The following is a 21,349-nucleotide window of genomic DNA, read 5'->3' on the forward strand; positions in this document are numbered from 1 at the left end:
TGCTCAGCCTGAGGGGGCCGAGTGCTGCTGTGGGTGTACTCCCGGAGGGCTCGGTGGAGGCAACAGTACTGCAACAGTAACACACCCATTGGGTCGGAGATGATGCTGTGGGGCAGTCTCTTCTGTTCGTATAAAGCAGCTCACTTTCTAGGTGCTCTGCTGAGAACGATGCTGTGTATTATTTTTTTCAATGTTTTGGGCACTCATGTTCCATCACTCTAATATCCAGTCGCTTTGCACTTCATCATCACAAACACATCAGGAATGGGAAAAGCTGACATCCTCACGTCACTGCTGGCAGAATAGGAATGTAGAGCAAGGATCGTAAAGTAGCTAGTCACCAGAAGGGATGTGGAATTCTTAAGCTGCAGTAACTTCTAACCTCCCTCCACGTTTCTTTCTGCATCTTTATTGAAATGTCCTGAAATATTAAAGGCTTCCTATTTCAGTTAAGCCTCAAGTACTTTTGAGAACTGACATGTGGTTTCTTCCCAAGAACCTCATGAGCCAGGGAATTAAACTTGGTGTTCATACAGTCCTAATGGCATCGTGATTCTGCCTTCACGTCCTCAGGTTAAATGGAGCAGAAGTAGCCATTGCTTGTCAGTTTTGCCAAAACTTTTTCTTAAAGAATTAATAAAATGATAAAGTTAGAATTCAGGCTTGGCCAGGCTTATACAAAATGAGGCACTGAAATACTCAACCCGCTTAATCCTTAAAAACAGGAGCCAGACATAAGTCTCTGAAGTGACTTCTTAAGTTAAACCAGTTCTCTTTCTGTCTTTAAATATCAGTCTAGAGTTTCACATTCCTCAGATTGTCAGATAGGCTGAAACCTAATGAGAATAAGCTTAAAGTATTGGATTTTTAATTGGATTTTCAAATTCAACACGTATTGTAAAGTGACCATTATGAAAGTAAACCATGCCCTCATCTTAAGCTCAGAAACAAATTGTTTTGAAGGTTCCTGAGGACAAAGATTAAGACTTTAGACGGAAGGGATAGCAAGCGTTCTTGCTTCTGTCCTGATGCACTAGGGAAGTATTTATGAAGTATTCAGACACTGCTAACAGGCACAACAGCAACAGCAGTTTGGTTTCAGAGCTTCCACCTCATTGAGAAGTCTGTGGTGTGGAGCTGTGGGTGGGAACTCCTTTTCCTATTTTAAGTATTGCATTTTAATTATATTCCAGGTGCTACCTGAATTTAGGTGAAGTTCCTTGGGAACTTGGACTGTTAAGTTTTGCAGCAGATGCCATTTTTTCTTGTTGTTTAAATTGATTTATTTTTTTGCTCTTCTTCCTGGGGTTATAACAGTCATAACAGACACAGCCCAAGAAAATGAGATCTCATAGCAGCTTCATGAGGAAACAGCACTTGTAACGGAGGTAAACTTTATCTAAAAGGTAAAGTTTATCTACTTGATGATTAAAAAAAAAAAGTTTAAAAAATTTACATACCAGTTTTTACATCCCAATTTTTACTGTAGCAGTGGGCTTCCAATTTTGGAGTAGTGATTATTCAGATTTTGTCATTGATTTTTGGTGTAGGCTTTTGAGGTGGAAAGAGCTACAGATCTCATTGGTTTTGAAAGCTTTATGTGGATGTTGGGTGGTTACAGTACGTGACACTCTGAGAAGTGCACAGTCCCAGGAAGCTTCGTTCTAAATTTACCCAAGCCTATCTTAAAAAAAAAAATTAAAAAGTTTGGTTGTTAACTCACTGTTCCTGTTGTACATTAATCTTTATTTGGCAACTGAGGTTGGGAAGAAGCAGACTGGAAAAAAAACAATCTGCAAATGCTCCGTGCCCTTGGTGCCAGGAAGGGTCTGCAGGCATACGCAGCGCCCCGGCTGCACAGACAGAAGGGGCCGGGTAGCAGCAGATCTGAGTGGTGCCTGCGGTAATTAGTACATCAGAGCATACTGGTTGTTCTACAAAATGCAATGACACTTTATTTATTTTTCCCCTGACTTAGTAATTAATGTTTTGAAAACATTGAAGAAATGTAAAATTCTCAGCAAGTGGTAAATGCTATTAATTGTAACCACTGAGTGGGTTATTGCTTGGCTTTCACCTGGTCCCCTTCCCTCTGGACAAGGACCAGGGGACGTGCACCTTCAGGGTAACGGGGTAGCTGTCATGCTCCTGGCAAGGCCAGGCATAACAGAGCTTGTGCTTGTGTTCACAGTGGGTGGGGAACCAACTGCAACACTAGGACATTTCCAGAGACTGCTCAGGTGTCTTTAATTATGGCATTGTAAAAGCACTTTGTCTGCAAAACAATCAAGTTTGCTGGAATCAAATCCCTGTTAGGTCTGTGACCCGAGTGATTAGTTGTTCTGCAGGTCTGGAAATTGTCTGGGGCTGTGCAGGCAGTGTTCAGCTCCTCTCTTCCCGAAGTGTTTCCTTGCCTTCCTGTGCTCCCCCCCCGTCCCTTACTAAGCCTGTGACACAGTCACTCATGTTGTGCAGCATTAATGGCTTCAGAGGATTGAATGTGACAATATAATGGCTCTTTTCATACCTGTCAGGTACAAGCTGGATTAAGCAGTGCACGTGAGGTATTTTTTAGCTTGTGATCAAAGTGATTGAGCGAGAGGTACCCCAGGGATCTTATTTAATTGCTGTGAAAATGACTTTAATAGAGAAATAGAGTTGCCGAGAGGGCAGCAGGATGGGGGGAGGCACTCTCACTCTGACTCTTTCTGGTATGTGAGCACACTCGGTGCCCATCTGAAGTGTCCATACCCAAAGGCACGTGGCACAGGGCAGTTAGAGGTCTGTGGTCCCACTGGGATCACGGGATGTGGTGGGATGCTCACAGCTGGAGCACTGCAGCAGAGGATGTGAGCCCCTGGGGAAGGACAGGCCGGGGGTGAGGAAGAGTTGCCCCGTCTGTGAGGAAGCAGCAGGAGGGCGTCGGGCTCTACCTTGAGGAGGGTGAGGAGCCAGGGGAGAGTTTTGGGGTCAGCATCACCAGGCAGTGCAGGTGGTGTTGTGGACAGTGTCTGGTACAGACTGCCTGATTAGGAAGAAGAAATACGTGAGGCCTTTATATGAGTGGCAGAAGCCTGATGTTTGCATGCCCTGCTCCTCATTGGGAGCTGTAGCCACGCCAGTGTCCCCTGGAAGGGCAACCCAGCTGGGCACAAGTCATGCAGGAGGCTTCTGAAGTGAAGAAAACTCCCAAGCAGAGGTGGTCAGGGAAAGAACAAGGACAGGTGCTCTGCTGGGCCTCGTACTTACAGACAAAGAACTGGTTGGGTGTGTGTGTTCAGAGACATCCTTGGAGACAGTGGCCTTGATATGGTGGAGTTCAGGATCCTAAAGGAAAGGGACAGGGCAAATAGTAGAATCACAGCCTAGAGCTTCACGGGAGCAGAGTTTGGCCTGTTTGTGGACCTGCTTGGTTATTGCTCGAGGAGAGTCTCCTCCATGGTCAAGAGTGGGCCAAGTGGATGGGCAGGAAATGAAGAGCAGGTGAGTGGAGGTCTGCATGGAGGAGCATGGAGCTCCTGACACAGCATAAAAAGACGTGGAAGAGGTGGCAGCAGGGTCATATGGTAGTGGTGCAATCCATCCTCATTAGTGACCTAGGTGGTGGGTCGGTGCACCGCGTGGTGGTGCTCCCATTCAGAGGGACATCAACCAGTTGGAGAACTGGGCCAAAGGAACTTTACCAAGTTCAGCAAAGGAAAAGTGCAGAGTCCTGCCCCTGGGGGAGGAACAGCCCGATGTGCTCTGCGGGCTGGGGACTGGTGGGCTGCAAAATAGCTTGGCAGAAATGGCCTGAGGGGTCATGATGGACCAGAGGTTGAACGACAGAGAAGAAGCTAGCAGAGAAGGCCAGTGCATCCTCGGCTCCATGAGCACAGCCAGCAGGCTGAAGGAGGTGATCATCCCATCTGCCCAGTGCTGGGAGACAAGGACGGGTCCTTGGAGACCATCCAGCCTGGCTGGACCTGGTCTTGGGCAGCTGGCTCTGGTGGTGCTGCTCGGGAAGGGGGGGTGCTGGGCAATCCGCAGGGGTCCCTCCCCCCAACTCTTCTCTGCTATCTGTGGTTCTGTGATATGTGTTCACAATTATTTGTATGCAAATGATGCTTTTTTTTTAAGGCAGACAATTCATATTTTGCTGGGTAGTGTGTAGCCTACAAATTTTTGTAGATTACAAAATGCAGCTTATTATTAAGTTTGGCTGTTATGTCACGGTAAGCTGCACATGATTAATATGGCTCTTATGTTGAAATGAGGTAGGACCCGGGTTATCTCTGACAGAGACAGCGTCGGGGGATAGGACTGGATTCTGCAGTAGTTCTTGTCTGTGCACTGAATAATTGCAAGGGAATTTGAACGCTTTGCTTTCAGTGCTGGGATGACTTGCCTATGTAATTGCACACAGTAACAGCACCTACGGTACTTCAGTAATGTGTTTATTCTTGTCCTGTCTACATGCTACAAAAGAGGGTAGCCGGTACAGAGATATGGCTGAGGGATTCCACGTATGGAAGGAAACCAAAGCAGGGGAAACTGGAGCATGTTGTAAGTCCGAAGTAGGATTAGCAGCACTGCATCTGCCCCAATAAGCTAACTAGGGACTCCTTCCTGCAAGATACCAATCTGAAAAGATTTTGTTGAGAACAAGGACAAGGGCACTGAGAAGTCGAAATAACGTGGGTCAGTGCATTGCTTTGCAGCCAGCACTGTTGGGAAGAATGGTCTTGGAGGGAGCAAGTGTTGAACTGACTTCAAGTCCGCTGTCCTTGACCAGTCTGAGGCATTTGAGCGGATGTTGCAGATGACCTGCAGGTAGTAGCTGCTCACAGTAGCTGCAGAAGTGTTGAGTACAGTGCCTGTACCCTCTGTTACACGCTAACGCAGTTGCAGATGATCTCATCCAGAAATTGAAGTCAAAGGCGGAGCTGAAGATGCGAGGAGATGAGGACATGCGTTCTGCAGGGATGGTGCAGTCTGTGCAAGCTCTCAGTGGGGGACCTGGGCTACGTCCAGGTCCCTAAAGAAGTTTTGGTCCCTGTGTCCTCCCGACCTTCTGAGGATGTCAGCGCTGGTTGTAGGTGGGCTGTCAGGGGTCCTCTGCCCCCAGATGACTGCAGGAATACAGATAAAACTCAAGGTAGGAAGCTTTGGGAGTGGAGTTACTATGGAGCTGGTACACAGAAGCAGCTGTCAGGTGTTCCTCCTTTGGCTGTCTCAAGGGCAGTGGGGATAGAAAATCACTCCTTTTCAGTGAGCTGAGTGGAACCAAGTGAAGTCGTATGCTCTGCACTGTGCAAGTTTTTTCCCCAGTGATATCCACTTAGTTCCTGACAAAAATGTATTCAAAAGATTAGTGGCAGAACACTTGGAAGCTGGAACCACTCAGGACTAATGATATAATTACTCTATAAAGCCATTTGTAAAGCAATTATGTACTATTGTTCTCTTTTGTTCTATATCTTTATAAAAGTGAGCCATCTTGGCAGGCTGCGTTATGAATGCAGTGAGCTGACTGTTATGTAAGAATATGAATAATTTGTGTGCATAGCTAGAAAAGAAAAATGATGCTTTTACAATGTCACTGCAATGTTTATATATAAAAATTCAGCTAGCTGGTACAATTCTGGTGTGGCCAGTGTTTCTGAATGGGCAGTCTTTAACTTCCATAGGAAGGTTTTTTTCCCTCTGAAGAGAACATTATTAAATGTGTTGCTCAAATGCTGGAGGTAATCTAGTTATTAGACCTGCAAACTCCTGTAAATGAGATGCTTTTTTTTTGCAACTTTTTGCATTTTGTTGCTCTGCTTTAATTAAAGCAAGAGGTGCAGTTAACTGGCTGTAGTAAGCACATCTCACTTAATGCTGAAAACATTTCTGCTCCTTTTTCAGCCTCGGAACTGCTGTGGAGCTTAGCTGGCGAGTTGTAATTACGGGACGTACTTCAAATTTGTAATAGTTTGTCTTCCCTCTGTAAAAGAATAAAATCTGATGTTCAGAAATTTAAGATGATTAAATTGCAAACTTGTTTTTATTATTATTGTTGTTGCTATTACTACTGTTACTGTTACGCTGGTGTCACATAGTCCTAGGAGGATGGCGGCTTGTAAATGAAGTGAAGAAGAGCTCTATACATAGAAGCAGTGCTGCTTGGCTTTGTGACTGGCTAGGCTACCTGTTGTAACTTCATAGCTTTTTGGCTTTGTAGCTTAATATTTGCTACTTTTTGCCTCCATTCTTCCCCCAAATCATAGCTGTTGATGAATGCTCAGTACTCCACCTGATTATGTAATTTCTGACCTGGCCCTGGTGATGGGACTGGCACAGAGCCCAGGAGCCAGCACGGCGTTTCCTGGCCTTCCTTGGCTACCCAGCAAAGAGTGTCCCTAACGGGGACAGAAATTATACCACTGAGCAGAAGAGTCGGTAATGAACACTGTCCCATACAATGACTGGCTAATTGTAGTGAAATTCAGAGAAGGTACTTAAGAGCTTTCATAGGTAGATGTATTAACAAGCGCTTCCCTTCTAATTTACACCTCATTCTGGAGAAGGCTGATGTGCACAGCTGCAACCTGTCAGTATGTGCTTAGCTTTTGTTTGTTGCTGTGTGGGGACGTTGGATTTTTTTTAATATGCCTAAGCATCAACATCTATTTTGGCTGAACTGTAAGTCCATAATAAGGTATCAAGCCAGGGCAAGATGCCAAAGGATGGGCTGAATTAATTTCCTGCTGGAAAAGGTGGTCCCGTTCCGGCTCTCTCTTGTGTGCGTGCTTGTGTCAGATCCTCTGACTACCAAATCAGCCTGTCTAGAGTGGAATAAATCTCAGCAAAGCCGGGTTGGTTTTCTGTTGGGTTCAGGAGCTGAACTGGCTTCCTGGGAGATGAGCCAGGTGCCAGAGCCAGCCCAGAGGGGAGGGGAGGGCTGCATGGGTACACCTGAGGGGGGGAGGAGGGAGCAGCAGCAGCAGGGTGTCTCTAGCAGCAAGGTGTGAAGTAAGGGAGGTTTGCTGGGCAGCTCGTGGAGCAGCAGTGGAGCCGTTTCAGTGTTTTACAGCAGTTGTGATGAGCACTGTGCTTGCTGGCCCAGAAAAACCTGGAACAGGTGGCTGTGAATGGGCTTGATACTTGTTCTCAATTTTATGTGTACATTTCTTTGTAGTCTAATCTGCGGAATGTCTGTATGTGTGTATATATCTATATCTATCTATCTATATATACTTAAGTTTAAAACTCTCCAGCAAGGACCATAACTTGCCTATTGAAACCTGCAGGTGCCCTGGTGCAAATACGAGAGTGGAAGCAAGTTACTTCCAAGGCCTGCTTTAGGCTGGAGAGAACCCACCTGGTCAGAGGTAATGGTTTAGACGGGCTGCATGTGTTTCTGTGACATTGGTGTTGCTTCTGGCTTGGTTCAGGTGAAGAAATGGCAATAAAATGCATTTTACTTGCACTGGAGCTTGGTGAGTTGCGGCTACTTGTGTCAGGGAACTGCAGACAGAGAGCTGCAAAGGGAGAGGGCTGGTATTTATCTGGAAGTAGGAGGCTCACCTGCAGGACGTGCTTGAGTGGGGTAATTTGTGCTGCAGCAGAGTATAGAATTAATTTGTTGACATAAATGTAGTATGTAGTATTGAAGTTTGTGATTGTAACCTTCACTTCCAGAACAAGAACTTCAGGTTTCTGAAGCAGCTCAGAAATACTGGTATTTACTTACCTTACGTGAAGAGGAAAGGAAGTGAGATAAGTGATCAGGCAGTGGAGTTGAAGCCTGAAAAGAATTTATTTTATTCAATATGACAGTGGAAAGGGATAAATATTATAAAATATTTCCAAAGCTTTATTTTTCTCCTTGTTTTCTCTTACCAAAGTGGAGGGACAGCTGCATAATATGGGGGCTTTGATAAGAGAACCAAGCACTTCCACTCAGAAGATGTACTTCCCTGCTGGCTGTGCTGGCTTGCTGGGGTAAAGCAGGCCAGTCATTCTTCTGTGCGTGGTGAGAAATCTTTCCTTTCGCTGTAAAGGAGGGGGCGGTCTACTACTAATAAAAACAGCACTACGGGTTAGATATCACTGTTAGTTACTGCGTGCTGTGTTTCCAGGTGAGGAGAACCTTTACTTCCTACAGCTCTGAGGGCTCTGTCATTAAATTAGATGTCTAAATTTGTGTTTCTCAGAGGAACTCTTGTTTCCTCTCGTTATTTTATGTTGGCAAAATATTCTTAATAATATGATATCATAACAGTTGGGCAATGTAGAGTGAGATGAATGATCTCAGACTACGGAACTGTTGGAGGAATCGAAGATAATTGTGTTCATCGTATGTGAATCTCCAACTTGGCTTCCTCTGAATCACTGAGTGACTTGTACAAGAAGGGATTAAGCTCTCTAAGCATTACCCTTGATTTTTTTCAACATAAGAGTAAAACACAGGATATGAGATGTGATTGTGAATCTCTGTTTTATAAGGGATCATAGGAATTCATCCAGCTTTATCATATGTAACTCTAATTTCCCACATTAAAATCCTGTAGTCAAACGCAGAAAATACTGATTAGATAATAAAATATTGAATGGTTTCTAACATCTTATTTTTTTTTTCTTCCCCCCTTCCAGGAGGGTTCTGTCGTTGTGCAGGGGTTGAATTTTAACTTCTGCTGTATGGTGGTAATATTGGTAACTTCCAGTTTTGCTCACTGGGCTGTTCCTCACTGCTGGCCTGCACTGGTTTGATGAATGCAAAATACAGCCCAGGAAGTGCCGTGCTTGTTACCTCGCTGAACTTCAATTTGCTCAAGTTTTTCTCTTGAGTTTTGTATTGATTCTGCTTTGCTACTACCCAAAAGAACAGGCTGGATGATGGAACCTAACTAGCAGTTTTACACGTGGTAAGAGGTTTTTTTTCTCTGCTGAAATCTGATTGCCAAATGAATGTGACCTGAACATTAGGAAGCACCTTCCAGTTAATATTGCTGAACTATGTATAAATCATCATGAAAGTACTTCTGGTGTATACATGAGACTCTGTTCCTTGAAGCATCATAGAATTCTTTGAAGTGGAGGTGTCTGCAGCATTAATAATACAGAAATTTGGTGTGATAGCAGGAAGGAGCTGTCATGAGGTATTGTCAGTTCACCTGCTGGAGCCTTTCAAGTGCTAATTTAGCAATATAAAACAAGCTTAGACCAGAGGTACGGCACAAATCTGAACATAGGCACTTTAGGCAGGGCTGAGGAGGAAAAAGGAGTTTTCCTTTTTAAAAATGCTATGGAGAGAATCCAGGGAACAGGAAAAGGACAAAGAAATGACATGGAAGAATGGGGGAGCAGGGATCAAACACAGAGCTCTGCCTCTGGGGACAGTGACAAAACCTGAGGAAATGGCACGGAGCTGGGACAGGGGAGGGTCAGGCTGGTGTTAGGGAAAGGTTCTGCACCCAGAGGTGGTTGGGCACTGGGACAGGCTGCCCAGGGATGTGGTCACAGCACTGAGCCTGCCAGAGTTCAAGGAGCGTTTGGACAAGGCTCTCAGCCACATGGTCTGAGTTTTGGGTAGTCCTGTGTGGAGCCAGGGGTTGGACTCAGTGGTCCTTGGGGGTTCCTTCCAACTCAAGATATTCTATCCGATTCTCAGGATTCTGTGAAAATGACGTGAGATTCCTTCTTTGTAGGTCCATACAGCCGTGCGGTATGTTTGTGTCTGTTTGCCCTTTCTTCCTCTCTCTTTTTTTTTAAACGTTTCTTAACCAGATTTAAAGAGAGGCTCACACATACTGTGTTCCTGCATGAAGTTAATTGCTTAAAACACTCTTGTCTAACTGCAGGCTAAACAAAGCCTACCTTGTGAGCTGCCTCCTCACATGGCATCCCGCAGTGGGCAGTGCTTTTTGGCATCGCCAAGCTGTGGAAGAAGAGTTCCCATGTCAGAGGGCACAAGAGCAGAGCAAGGCCAGAGCCAGGGGTGCTCACAGTGCAGAACAGAGAGCAGCCCCACTGATGGGACAGCCCCACGGAGCCGGGAAGTGAGGGCAATAGCCAGGTCTGAGGGCACTCCAGAAAATCCAAACATCACCTCGGGGACAGAGCTGGGATGGGCACGCCGAGGACACTTTGGGCTGGGGCCGAAGGCCTGGGCTTGAGCTTGGATGGAGGTTGTGGGCTGGGGTGAGTCCCAGTCCCAGGCTGAAAAACACAAGGCAACCAGTGCTGGGGGCTCCCCTGCAAGTTCCAGGTGCTTGTTTTCAACCGGGGCCACGTCTCTAGGTGCTTCTACAATAAAGTCATGGCTTTTTCACATTTATTTCAAACAAGTTCAAACTAAGTTCACGTAAATGCTGTTTCTGATGATGCAGATCCATGATGTTTCTTAAAAATGCTTATCAGTGGAAGGGGTGTCTTGCCAAGAATCAGCATCGACATTTGTTACAGCAAATGCTGCTTGCTTCCTGCCCAGTCTGCAGCCTTTCAGCAAATACCAGACACATGGTATTTGCAAAAGATGGGTATTATTTCGACAAAATTTTGCACACATTTTCGTATACAATGATTGAGAGTGACAGTGAATTCACATAGTTCTAAGTGGCTTTTTGGAGCTGATAACATCTACAGCAGGAGTGGGAGTAATTTATAAGTGAATTATTTGCCATGCATGTCTGTCAGTGCCATTTTCTAAAAATAAATAAAATAAAATGTAATTAGATTAATCTGGTCCTGTGGAAATATGATCTTGACAAAGTATGTTCCTTGCTGCCACAGAATGCTATTAGCCCACTGAGTTTTGTGTGTGTGTTGTTAGTAATTTAAGTACTGTACCAGTCAAAATAACTGCAAATTGCTGGTACCAGATGTCATTAATGCAGAAAAGCATTTCTCTGCCCTAACCTTATATTCAGTAATATAAAGGAAAAAACTTGAGATACTGTGCAGTTAATTAGGAGATTAACTCTTGCCTAGTAATCTCACAATTGCTTTTCTAAAGAAAACACTTTCTTTTGTATGGAGATCAGAGAATGAAACATCTCGTTGGTACTGTTCCTCCACTGGAGTAACTGCTGGTGCAGCCTTGCTTGAGTGTTTTTTGTTCACCAATCCAGACAATATCAGGTCGGTCTGCATGCGCACAGGGTTACGTGCAAGAATTGAAGCATCACTGAGGAGGTGGAAGGGAAGCTGACCGGGCAGCTGCGGTGAGGCTGCTCCCAGGGGAGCTGAGAAAACCCTGCAGGTGATGGAGACCCAGACTCAAAGCCCTGGGCCACCTGATGGCCAGCTGCACTAGAGTCTGGCCTCCCAGTTTTTCCCTGGAGAATGCCCTCGCTGCTTGACTGTTGATATTGGTGGGGATAGGTTGTCCTAACGCTGCATGGTGTGTGTCCTTTGCCATGCTCTCTTCTTGCCATTGATTTACGTCATTCGTTAGATGTGTAATGTAAAACTAAGCGTGACGGATTTCTTGAGCTTGAAAATGTGTTTTGGAACTTTACAAGGTTTCTTTTTTCTCCTTTACTGTGACTAGGATCAAACTGAAATGAAAGGGAGGGATAGTAATGCCGGGAGAAAGGATGGAAGGTGTCAGCCAGAAGGTATTCACATAACGGCAGTGAAAAAGGAGAAGTGAACGTAAAATCAGAATCAAAACAGCAGATGGGGTGTTGAGCAAAGAGGGAGCAGCGAGATAAAAAGGAAAGGGGGAAATAAGGGTGAGCAGTAAAATTAATGTTGAAATATAAAAAGATGAGAAATGGAAGAGAAGGAAGGTGCCCCTGCCCGTGGAGCTGAGCACCAAGCTGCAGGAACAGTGGGAGCAGGAAGGACAGCTCGTGCCCCTCGCTCTGAGCACAGCTGGCAGAACAAGGGGGTGAGGAAAGGAGCAGCTCCTGCTTTGGGAAAACTCTTGACTTCCTTGGCTGGAAGGACTGGGATTCTGGCAGTGGGCTTTAGGGCTGGTAGCATGTGAACAGGCTGAGGAATCTTGCACCTATTTATGTAAATGGTGAGAAGTCAGCTTGGGTACTGTGGCTGCACAAGGGGAGCTGTAGGAATTCACCGTGTCCTTGTGAAATTGCTCCCCTTGAATGATGGAAGGGATGCCAACATGAGTAAAAGATGCGCCTGGCTTTCAGCATAGGGTGATGAAACTCACAAAATACTACTTTCCAAAAATCGAATCTGACAAATCTGATCTTGTCAAATAACCCGGGAAGGAGGAGCTGTAGATGATTCCTGCACTGAATGGATGATTCCCATTCTCTTTCCTCCATCATAGGACCCAACAGTAGCTCTGGAAAAGAGCCATGAGAGCACCTCATGGCTTCCAAAAATGCCTTGCAGTGATAGATTCTGCAGGTGCAACCTGGTAAGCTTATCAAAAGGAAGATGGAGAGGTGACCTGATTACACTGTAAATGGTACCGATTTTCATGGGGAGAAAATGCAGGGTGCTGAAGGACTCAAATCGTGCTGAGAACCACTGAAAGTGAAACCAGATGAATTAAAACAAGAGGTGAGGCAGGTGCTTTTAACAGTGAAACAAGAAAGAGGTGGATTTTCCATTTCCAGATATTTATTTCAGTATCCTCCTTTTCAATGTGCATAATCAAGCCATACACAGGCGCAGTCCTACCTACTCTCCTTTTAACATTTCACAGAATCACAGAATCACAGAATTTCTAGGTTGGAAAAGACCTCAAGATCATCGAGTCCAACCTCTAACCTAACACTAACAGTCCCCACTAAACCATATCCCTAAGCTCTACATCTAAACGTCTTTTGAAGACTTCCAGGGATGCTGACTCCACCACCTCCCTGGGCAGCCCGTTCCAACAAGTGGATCTAGTCTTTGCCACAAGACTGTGCTTGGAGCTCACAGTGATTGCAAACCAAGCTTTCTTTTTCCATTGCTATTTTCCTGAGTATTGTTCCCTACTCTTGAAAACAGGACTGGGGAAAAAAATGAATAAACCACTTTTCATGAAAAGAGAACTGAGATGGGCAAACAGACTGCAGGCTGCTGTTGTAAAATGTCACAAGGACAAAGTATGCCTTGGTTTTCATGCCCACTGGGGACTGGCTAAGAAGTAAATGTCGTCTGAAATGGCTGCTGAGGACATTTTAGTGCAGATGCGAGAGAGGCCTTTCATGTAGGGAAGGAATATTAGACCAAATTTACTTGCCAGGCCTGTGGAATCTTGATCAATAGAGATTTTCAAGAAATATTTAGTCAAATATCTATGTGTGTGTCTTAGATCTCAGTAGGAGGAAAGGCTTGGATGGTACTTAGACCTTTCCATTCTGAATTTTTAAGACTTTTCCCAGATGAACAATTTAGTGAGTTTTGATTTAAAATGAATCCTGTTCAAGTGGGTCCTGTTTCCCAAGTGGCTCTGATTCCTTTGTTAGTGCTCTCATCTTTTCCTCATTTTTTAGTCTGCAGGTATCTGTAATACCAATTCCCTTTGTTAGCTTTGCTTTAGTTACTTTTCCTTATTGATGGAAGCATTTCTTTGTAAAGAGTTTCAGCCCAATCCCTTTGGGAACTCGCCAGTAATTGAGCCTCAGATGACGAGTCCTTGTTAATGTCTGTGTTTTCAAGCTAGGTAGGTATTTTTAATCCATTTAATGTGTAATGCAGTCACACTGCATTCTCGGTGCTAACTTTGAGGTCTTATCTAAGAAATTTACGCTGTTAACCTAACTTGAAATCTACTGGAAGGCAAAATTGGGTTTGTTAAGAGCTGGTCTCCATCATACCATTTTTGCTGGCATTTTGTTACGTTCCTGGTTTTCCGTTGCCTAAACGCTGCTTCAGTCATTCCATTCATGGCACCTATTTGGATTGATGTGACCACACGTGCAGTCCGTGGGAACACAGAAACTTAGCCTTGAACATGGGAATAGTCTTATTGAAATTAGTATTTATCTTGTTAAGGGGGAAACAAAACAAAGACCCAACCCTGAACTTGATTTTTTTCACCAATCTTCAGCCACTTTGGACAGAAATAGACACACAAACTGTATGTAACATAAAGAGCCACTTTTTTGTGTAACTATTGCTGTTTTACTTTCTTTTTCTTGGAGCTACTGCTGTGTACCTCCCCTTTGAATGGAATGCATGGCAGTGGCTGAGGAAAACGGGGAAGTGAGGGGTTTTCAGCTGAGCCCTCCTGGAGAACTGAAGTGCAGTGTTAGTCCATTGCACTGCAAGCTGTCAGTAGCACAGGAAATAAACACGTAAATGTCAGAAAGCACTACAGATTTTAGTGGGCCAACCTTCAGAAGAAATGTATCAGCTTTGAGAACACATCAAGTGCTGTCAGCACAGCACAGAGCCATAAATATTTAATTTATCTTGACCCTTTTGATGTTGACAATCAATGTTGTTCTCTTCTGCTGCAGATCTGGGACTATTACGGTTATGGTGATACCAGTCAGTTCGTCAAATCGAGTGACACTATCTCCCCATATTCTGTTTGTCATGGTCATGGGATTCTGCCAGAAGCCTTTGCTCACAGTGCAGAGTGTGTGAGATTTATAGCTGAGAGCCTACTCAGAAGTAGAGCAGAAAAGAATAATTATGTAATGTATCTTGTTAATGATCATTCTATGCAACAAGATACAGAAGGTAAAACTGTCTGTGTGCAGAAAAACCCTCACATTAACTAATGATAAACTTCTAAATGCTTAAAAGAGTCAAACATTGTCATTGTGGCTTTGCTTTGCCACCACTTATTTAGTTTCTCATTGCATCTAAAATACGGGACAATATTTGCACTGAGTTAAGGATATGATTTAGCTGTAGCAAATATTCTTTTTTTAGCTGACTTTGCCTGTTACAGAGGTTGCTTGGAAAAACAGGTTGTGGCCGTCCTGCAGTTACTCTGGCGCATTGATGCCATGAGGGAAGTGTACGTCAGTGTTTGTGTGTTTTAGTCAAACAGGTGTTATTTGAAATGAGGCAGTTAAAATGGTTGATGGTTTCAGCCATCAAAGAGAGGGAGGATTGCACCTAAGGTAAATGGATGATTATTGGTCATCAGAGTGATGATGATTTTTACTGTAGCAGTGTTTCATGCAGGTAGGAGCTCAAAAGCACGAGATCTCCTATGCAGGCACTTCAGGTAGCAGATCTTTTTTGGAGTTAGTGTGACTCAGCAACGTTTACCCTGTGATTTTCAGGTTGGAAGCAGAGTATGATGCTTTCATTTGAAACTTGGTAGGGCTCTCTGAAGGTCTGTTAATGTGTGTGAAGTCTGAAAAACAGACATGGCCATCTAGTTCTTCTGTTAAGTGCTATGGAGGTTTTGTACCTCCTCTGCAAAGAGGGGAATCAGTGGAGGTACAGCATGTCCTAGTATGCAGCAGTCTCAAGCAGGTTGCCACCTCCTGTGTCTGTATAAATCTCTATTTTTGATTCTCCCAGCCTGGAGCAGGCCAGGACTGTGCCTCACTGTTGCCGATCATCTGGTCGGGGTCCCGTTGGACCTGGATTCCAAATAGTACCACGGCTCTGGGCGGTAATACAAAGCACTAATTTCTTCTGTGGGTAAGATGACAAATAGGAAGTATGAATGTGAATTCCTATCCTGCAGGATTTCCTTTTTGTAAGCAAAAGTCTGCAGTTGTTAGAAGAGTGTTCAGGGCAGGGCGTTTTATGACTGGGACACATGGCTTTTTCACTGCTACATAGGAAAGAGAAGTTCATTTTTATTTCACAAATCTTACTCCCAGATGTTTTTATTTGTTTCATTTGTGTTCTATAAAGAATGTGACAATCAATAGTTGTGGGTTTACTGCTTTGTTCCCAGCTACTGGTACTATTCCATAGGAGCAGCTGGGTCAGGTGCGACCCTCTGGGAGGTGTAGCTTCTCACTAGCATGGAGCTGAAGACTCTTCAGACAGTAACTTCACCTGCCAAGGAGCCTCATAAGAACTAGTGGAATTAGGCATAATGCCCTGATCTTCTTCGTGATGGGCTGTGAGTTCCTTTAATAACATCCGAGTTGCAGCACCTTTCTTTCCTGCTTTATTCTGAAGACAAAACCCAACAACGTGGCTCCATCTCAGAGCAGGTTGATGGCTTCCTTAAGCAAGAACTCATGTAATTAATTAATTAATTAATTAATTTTAAATCCTGGTTAAATTGATGGCTGTTCTCATAGGCTGGGAGTGCAGTCACCTCCAGCAGAGGACGTGGTGAGCTCCCTGTATCACTGAAGCCTGTGTCCTGTCTGAAGTGACACCTTCTCAGCACTAGCCTGGGACGTGTTTGAGATGGGATGGGAGCACAGGAATTCACCCAAGGCTTTGCACAACTGCGTGTCAGTAAAGCTGGTGGCCGGCTTTAACAGCTGGCTGCAAGATTACACTAGTCAGGAGCTTTTTCGTCTGGTTTGTAATCTTCCCCACTTCACAGTGGTGGTCTGAAGCTAAACTGTGAGCTGCATCCAGCCCCCAAGGGACAGCTCAGTGTCAGTTAAGTGCAGGTTGTTGTTTTCACCTCGTGGCTCTTGCTGGGTGCAGGAAGGGAACTGGCTCTGGCTTTCTTCTGCCTTTCTTCTTGGCTAAGCTCTGCTCTGTTATGAGTTTATCTTTACCAGGGAAAATGAAATGGCACACCACCCACTCAACCTTTTCTACAAATTGTTTTCATTTAATTAAAGTTTGAAAAACTTGAGTGAAAGGATCGGTGTGGAGAGTTGTGTTCAACACTGAACGTATTTTTTCCTTTGACTTCAGAAGAAAAAGATGATAGTATCTAGTTCCTAATTAGAGAGAGAGGTTAAGCACAGTGGGCTTTACAATATTTTTCTCTTAATTTGTTATGGATAAAACCAGGGTGATGAAATGCAGTACATGATTATTATTATTTTTAATAAATTGTTTAGCACTCGACAAAAATACCTGAATTAAAACGTGATGGGAGTCAGAGCATAAACATTTATAAGGGAGAATAATCAATAAGTCTAAAGGTTGCATCTTGAGAAAATACCCACAGAATATTTGTTCTGGAAGAAAATCTTGCTTCAAGGCATAATAACAATAATAAAGTGACCAAAACAAACAAGAAAAAAGTATTGTTGAAATTAGAAACTATGTTGAAACAGCGTCATTCCGAAGCAGAGCTGGAAGGCTTTGTTGCAACTGTTCGATGCCTTTGCTTTTATTTAAATGCATTTTGCAGCTGTCTGGCAATTTTTAAATGTTCATGTTCTCTTACATAAAAACACTTCCTGAGAATTTTCTTCTCCCCTGCCTGTATTATTGCTTAGAATTGAGGTGAAATTTTGTTTTGGGTAAATACCCACGTGTCTGTGTTTTGTTTTTGTTTTTTTTTTTTTTTTTTTTCCAAGATCCATTAAAACTTACTGAAGTAGTAATTCTTACAGTAATTCTACTTCTGTACAGGTGCTGAGGTGGAGTGTGTGTGTTTTGGCAGTATGAATTTGACGATGCTGGCTGGTATCAAACACATTACTGGCATTAAAACAAGCAGGGTCATCTGGATAAAATGTTGGGAGTTCCTGCAAAGAAGTGTTACATCTATTTTGAAATTATTCCTGTAATACGAATGTCTGTTAATATAAAGCAAAGAGCAGCTTGGTTCCATTTAATAATTGCTTCCTGTGCCTAACACTTCCATGTACAAGGCTCAAAGCTCCTCGTGAAACAGACAGAAATCCCTGACCTGCTGTGTGCGGGTGGGAGCTGCAGAGTGGGCAGCAAGGTGCCCATGGCTGTTGGCCAAGGTGGGAATTAGCAGGCAGCGCGGTGCCTTTTTCATGGGTTTTGATCCCTCTTTAGATGCATTGTTAGCCCTCAGCTGCACTCGGGGAACATGATGTTTATTCCCAGGTCCTGTATTCTATGATCTTATTTTTTTTCAGTTCTTTTTTGTCAGTGTAGATGGTAGGCTTAGAGCGCTGTGAAGAGTGCATGTGCATTACTTATTTGCTTCAGCTGTCTGGAGGGCAAACAAATTGAGCACTGCAAAGCTAGCTCATATCAACTGTCTAGGGCATACTTACCTTCTCTTCTACGGTTACTACCTGGCTGCTGTACAACTTTGTGCTTTTCCTGAAAACACTGTGAGATGCTGAAGTGCTTTTAGCTCCACTTCACGAATGGGAATTGAGCTTTTCTACAGGCAGTGGAGGTAAGGAGGTCCCCTTCAGAGTCCCTGGAGTGTTTTAGACCCGTTGCTTAAGAGGTGGTAAATTTCCCTCTGGACGTAACTACTTCTCTCCATCAACTCACAGAAGCCACGAACAGCTTGCTTGGACTTGTGCAATTAACTGCTGGTAATTTCCTTCCGAGGGGGTTAGCCAGGGCTTTAGCACTGATGTAGGCACCAAAAGGTAGACCAAGCGAATGCCGTGTTTATGTTGTGCTGAGAGGTTTGTGTGCTCTCTCAGGAGACAGAAGAAGTCCTGGCCTTGACTTAGCTGTCTTCTTGGCTCCGAACCGTGGTTTTGTTGCTGTTTGTTCCCCTTTCAGAATTCCCCCTGGTGAACGTTTGGTGGAGACCTTTGTCTTCTCCACCTCCTCTGAGACAGGTGTGCCTGCATGTGTGTGTTGGAGAACAACTTGCCTTGCTTTGTCTCCACTATTCAAATTGAGGCTGTAATGCTAGAGATGTCTCATCTCGTTTGGGAATTGTACATCAGAAAAAATAAAGTCAAACAAAAACAAATACACGTATTGATATCTGCATTCAGAAATTGTGGGAACGATCAACCCCTGTTTTATACTGCCTTCAGAATTGGGCTAAATCTAGTTAGAGCTGGGCTGTCCTGATTCACCAGGGTGTTCTATGTGTCCTGCATTGTGCCTCCATAGCTTACAAGACTCGGTTACATTTGTAGCAGTGTACTATTTAGTACAAAATAATTCCGTAAGTTAAATTTCAGCCTCTGGACAAATTACTTCTTAACTTGAAAGAGGCTAAGCTGGCCTTGTGATCCTTCAATTTAGGAAGGTAACTGCTGAGACCGAGCTTCTCTCAAGCAACAGTTAGTGCGGCCTTACTTAAAACAGAGGTTTGTGGTCTCCCTAAGGAGTGTTGACATGTAATGGTTTAGACTGAAAACAGGGGATTATTTGTCTGTATGGTCTTTTTGTATTTTCTAGATATGGGATGTATTTTGCAGATGAATAAGGGGAAAAAAAGCCATTGTGTGGCAAACAGGCTGGAATTCTTTCCTTGAAGGAATCCAGCTTGGAAGTGCCATGTAGATCTTGTTCCTTCCCTTAATGTTGGGAAGAAAGCAGCTCTGAGGGAACTCGGGGAGAGCGTGTTCACTGGGCACACAGGCAGGTCGTGTCCCACAGAAACGAGGAGTTAAAAGCCCCCGTGTGTGGCACTGAGGAGTCCCCATGTCAGTCGGCAGCTTTGTTTTGGGACACATCCAGGGGCTGCAGCAAGGTGCCAGCCCAGCTGCAGGCTCTGCCAGGCAGCCCGAGGTGCCAGCCGCTGGGGCTCCCTCGTGGCATGGCTTCAGCACAAGGAGAAATTGAGGCCTTGTGTTTTCTCTGCTTCCACCCCTGTGTGAGACTGTGACACCCCATGGATGAATTGAATCATGGGCGGGTTTTTGCACGTGGTGTGAGGTTTGTCTCCAGTCCGTGTTACTGTCACTGCTGATACCTGAGGGCCTCTCAGGATCTTGCTTTGGTTTGCTGGGGCAGGCATCCAGAAAGGCACAGATCCCAAAACCTTGAAAGTGCAAACGGGTGTAGTGAACTTCTGGAGGGAGAAGAATAGCCTTGCTGTGTCCTGGCAATGTTAGAAGTTACGTGAGTAGGATATACAAGACCACAAGGCCATTGGAAAGGAAGGTAAGAGAAAGCTGTTTGTTCATGTGACAGGAATAAAGACCAAGAAGCCGTAGTCACGAATAGGGCACAGTGGCATGAAGTAGTTGATGAGACATTGTGAGGCAGCCCCACTGGGACTTCAGCCTGGTTGGTGAAAGCAGGCTGTGCGGTGCAGAGTGCGTTATCCCTGGGGTCAGGAGCTGCAGCTTTTATTTCTGGAGCTGCCCTGAGCACAAAACAACAAAACACAAAACAACAACAAAACACCAAAACCTGCATGGATTGAGCATGTTGTTAGAGCATGGCCAAGTGTTTTGTGTGGTTGCTGGGACCGAAGTCAAGACCTGTTGGTTTCCCCTGACGGCAAATTGCTGTCCTCAGCTCCAGGCCCCATCTGCTGAGGCTGGGCTGGCAGCACAGGATCCACACATGGGATCCACACACGGGATCCACACGCGGGATGCAGGTGCTGGCACCGTGTGCGTTCACACGGCAGCACCGTGCTTTCCCTCAGCATCAGGCTGTGGCTGTCGCACAGGCATGCGAAATGAGAAAGGTGCTGGAGCACCAGGCCCCGCTCCGCCGCGAGGTCCTCATGCTCCAGCCCTGCCCCACAAGCCAGGGCTGCCCCAGCCCGGCCGTCGGGTGCGTGTGGGTGGACTTGGCCCTGATCTCACTGTTTGCAGGGCTCTTGCAGCCGCCTGCCTGCGCCGCAGCCCTTTGTTGCACATCTAAGAGAGCTGCAGCTTTTATATCCAGCCCGTGTTGTGGCAGCCTGGAGGCACTGAAGTACTTAAAGGCAGGAAGGGAAATGGAGAGAGTGAATGTGAATTGCTATTATTATTAATAATAATATTAATGAAAAAGCTCCCAAAGATCAAGGACTTTCAAATTAATTATTCCTAGTTACAATATACAGCATGAAAAGAGGCTGCCTAAACCAATAATAGGCTTCTAGTCCTTCCCTTATTAAATTAATTTTGTTTCAGATCTTCAGCTTTTTTCCCATCTGTGCAAATTTTTTATAAATATTTAAAAGAAGAATTAGAAAGGAAAGATTAAGGAGAGCAGGAGCTGCAGTGAGCCAGCTGAGAAAAGAGTCTGGAAAAGAAATAACTTATGAGATACTGAAGCATTTCTGAATAAATATCCTTTCATTTTTATGACTATTATAATTCTCTTTCAAATACTCTTATGACCAGATCCTGCGTTTCTTGTGCATTTAAATCTCCCATTAACCTCAATGCCACAGTATTCAAAGGACCCAATCTTGCCTTCCTTGTGCTCAGTGGGACTATGGATTTGTGAGGAATGGAAAATTGCACCTTTAGAATAATTGAGCCATCTTTTTATTCTAAAACCAATAGTGGATGGGGAAGCTAATCAGATACTCCTGCATGAATCATATTGCTTAAAATATGATCATTGCCTAGGTTCATCTGAGCTACAGAGCGAGTTTCCTGCTGCCCCTCTGGGTGGGTACTGACTGCGTTGTGCTGCGGTGAGCGAGCTCGTCTCCGAGCACTAAGCCCAG

General features: G+C 44.6%; 1 long non-coding RNA gene across 4 annotated transcripts in view; it reads left to right on the forward strand.

Annotated features, from left to right (window-relative positions):
- LOC106016502 (uncharacterized) overlaps window positions 1-21,349 on the forward strand; it is a 120,321-nt gene that overhangs the window by 74,122 nt on the left and 24,850 nt on the right. Inside the window, exons 6-8 of one of the 4 annotated variants that reach the window (XR_002401230.4) lie at window positions 7,275-7,355; window positions 7,872-7,999; window positions 8,620-8,958. The exons of the other annotated variants lie outside the window; for them this stretch is intronic. This is a non-coding gene — a long non-coding RNA (uncharacterized lncRNA). Of the gene's footprint in view, window positions 1-7,274; window positions 7,356-7,871; window positions 8,000-8,619; window positions 8,959-21,349 lie in introns of those variants that run through there. 4 annotated transcript variants of the gene reach the window in all.

Source organism: Anas platyrhynchos, chromosome 20 (assembly GCF_047663525.1).
Source record: "Anas platyrhynchos isolate ZD024472 breed Pekin duck chromosome 20, IASCAAS_PekinDuck_T2T, whole genome shotgun sequence".
Taxonomy (NCBI): Eukaryota; Metazoa; Chordata; class Aves; order Anseriformes; family Anatidae; genus Anas; species Anas platyrhynchos.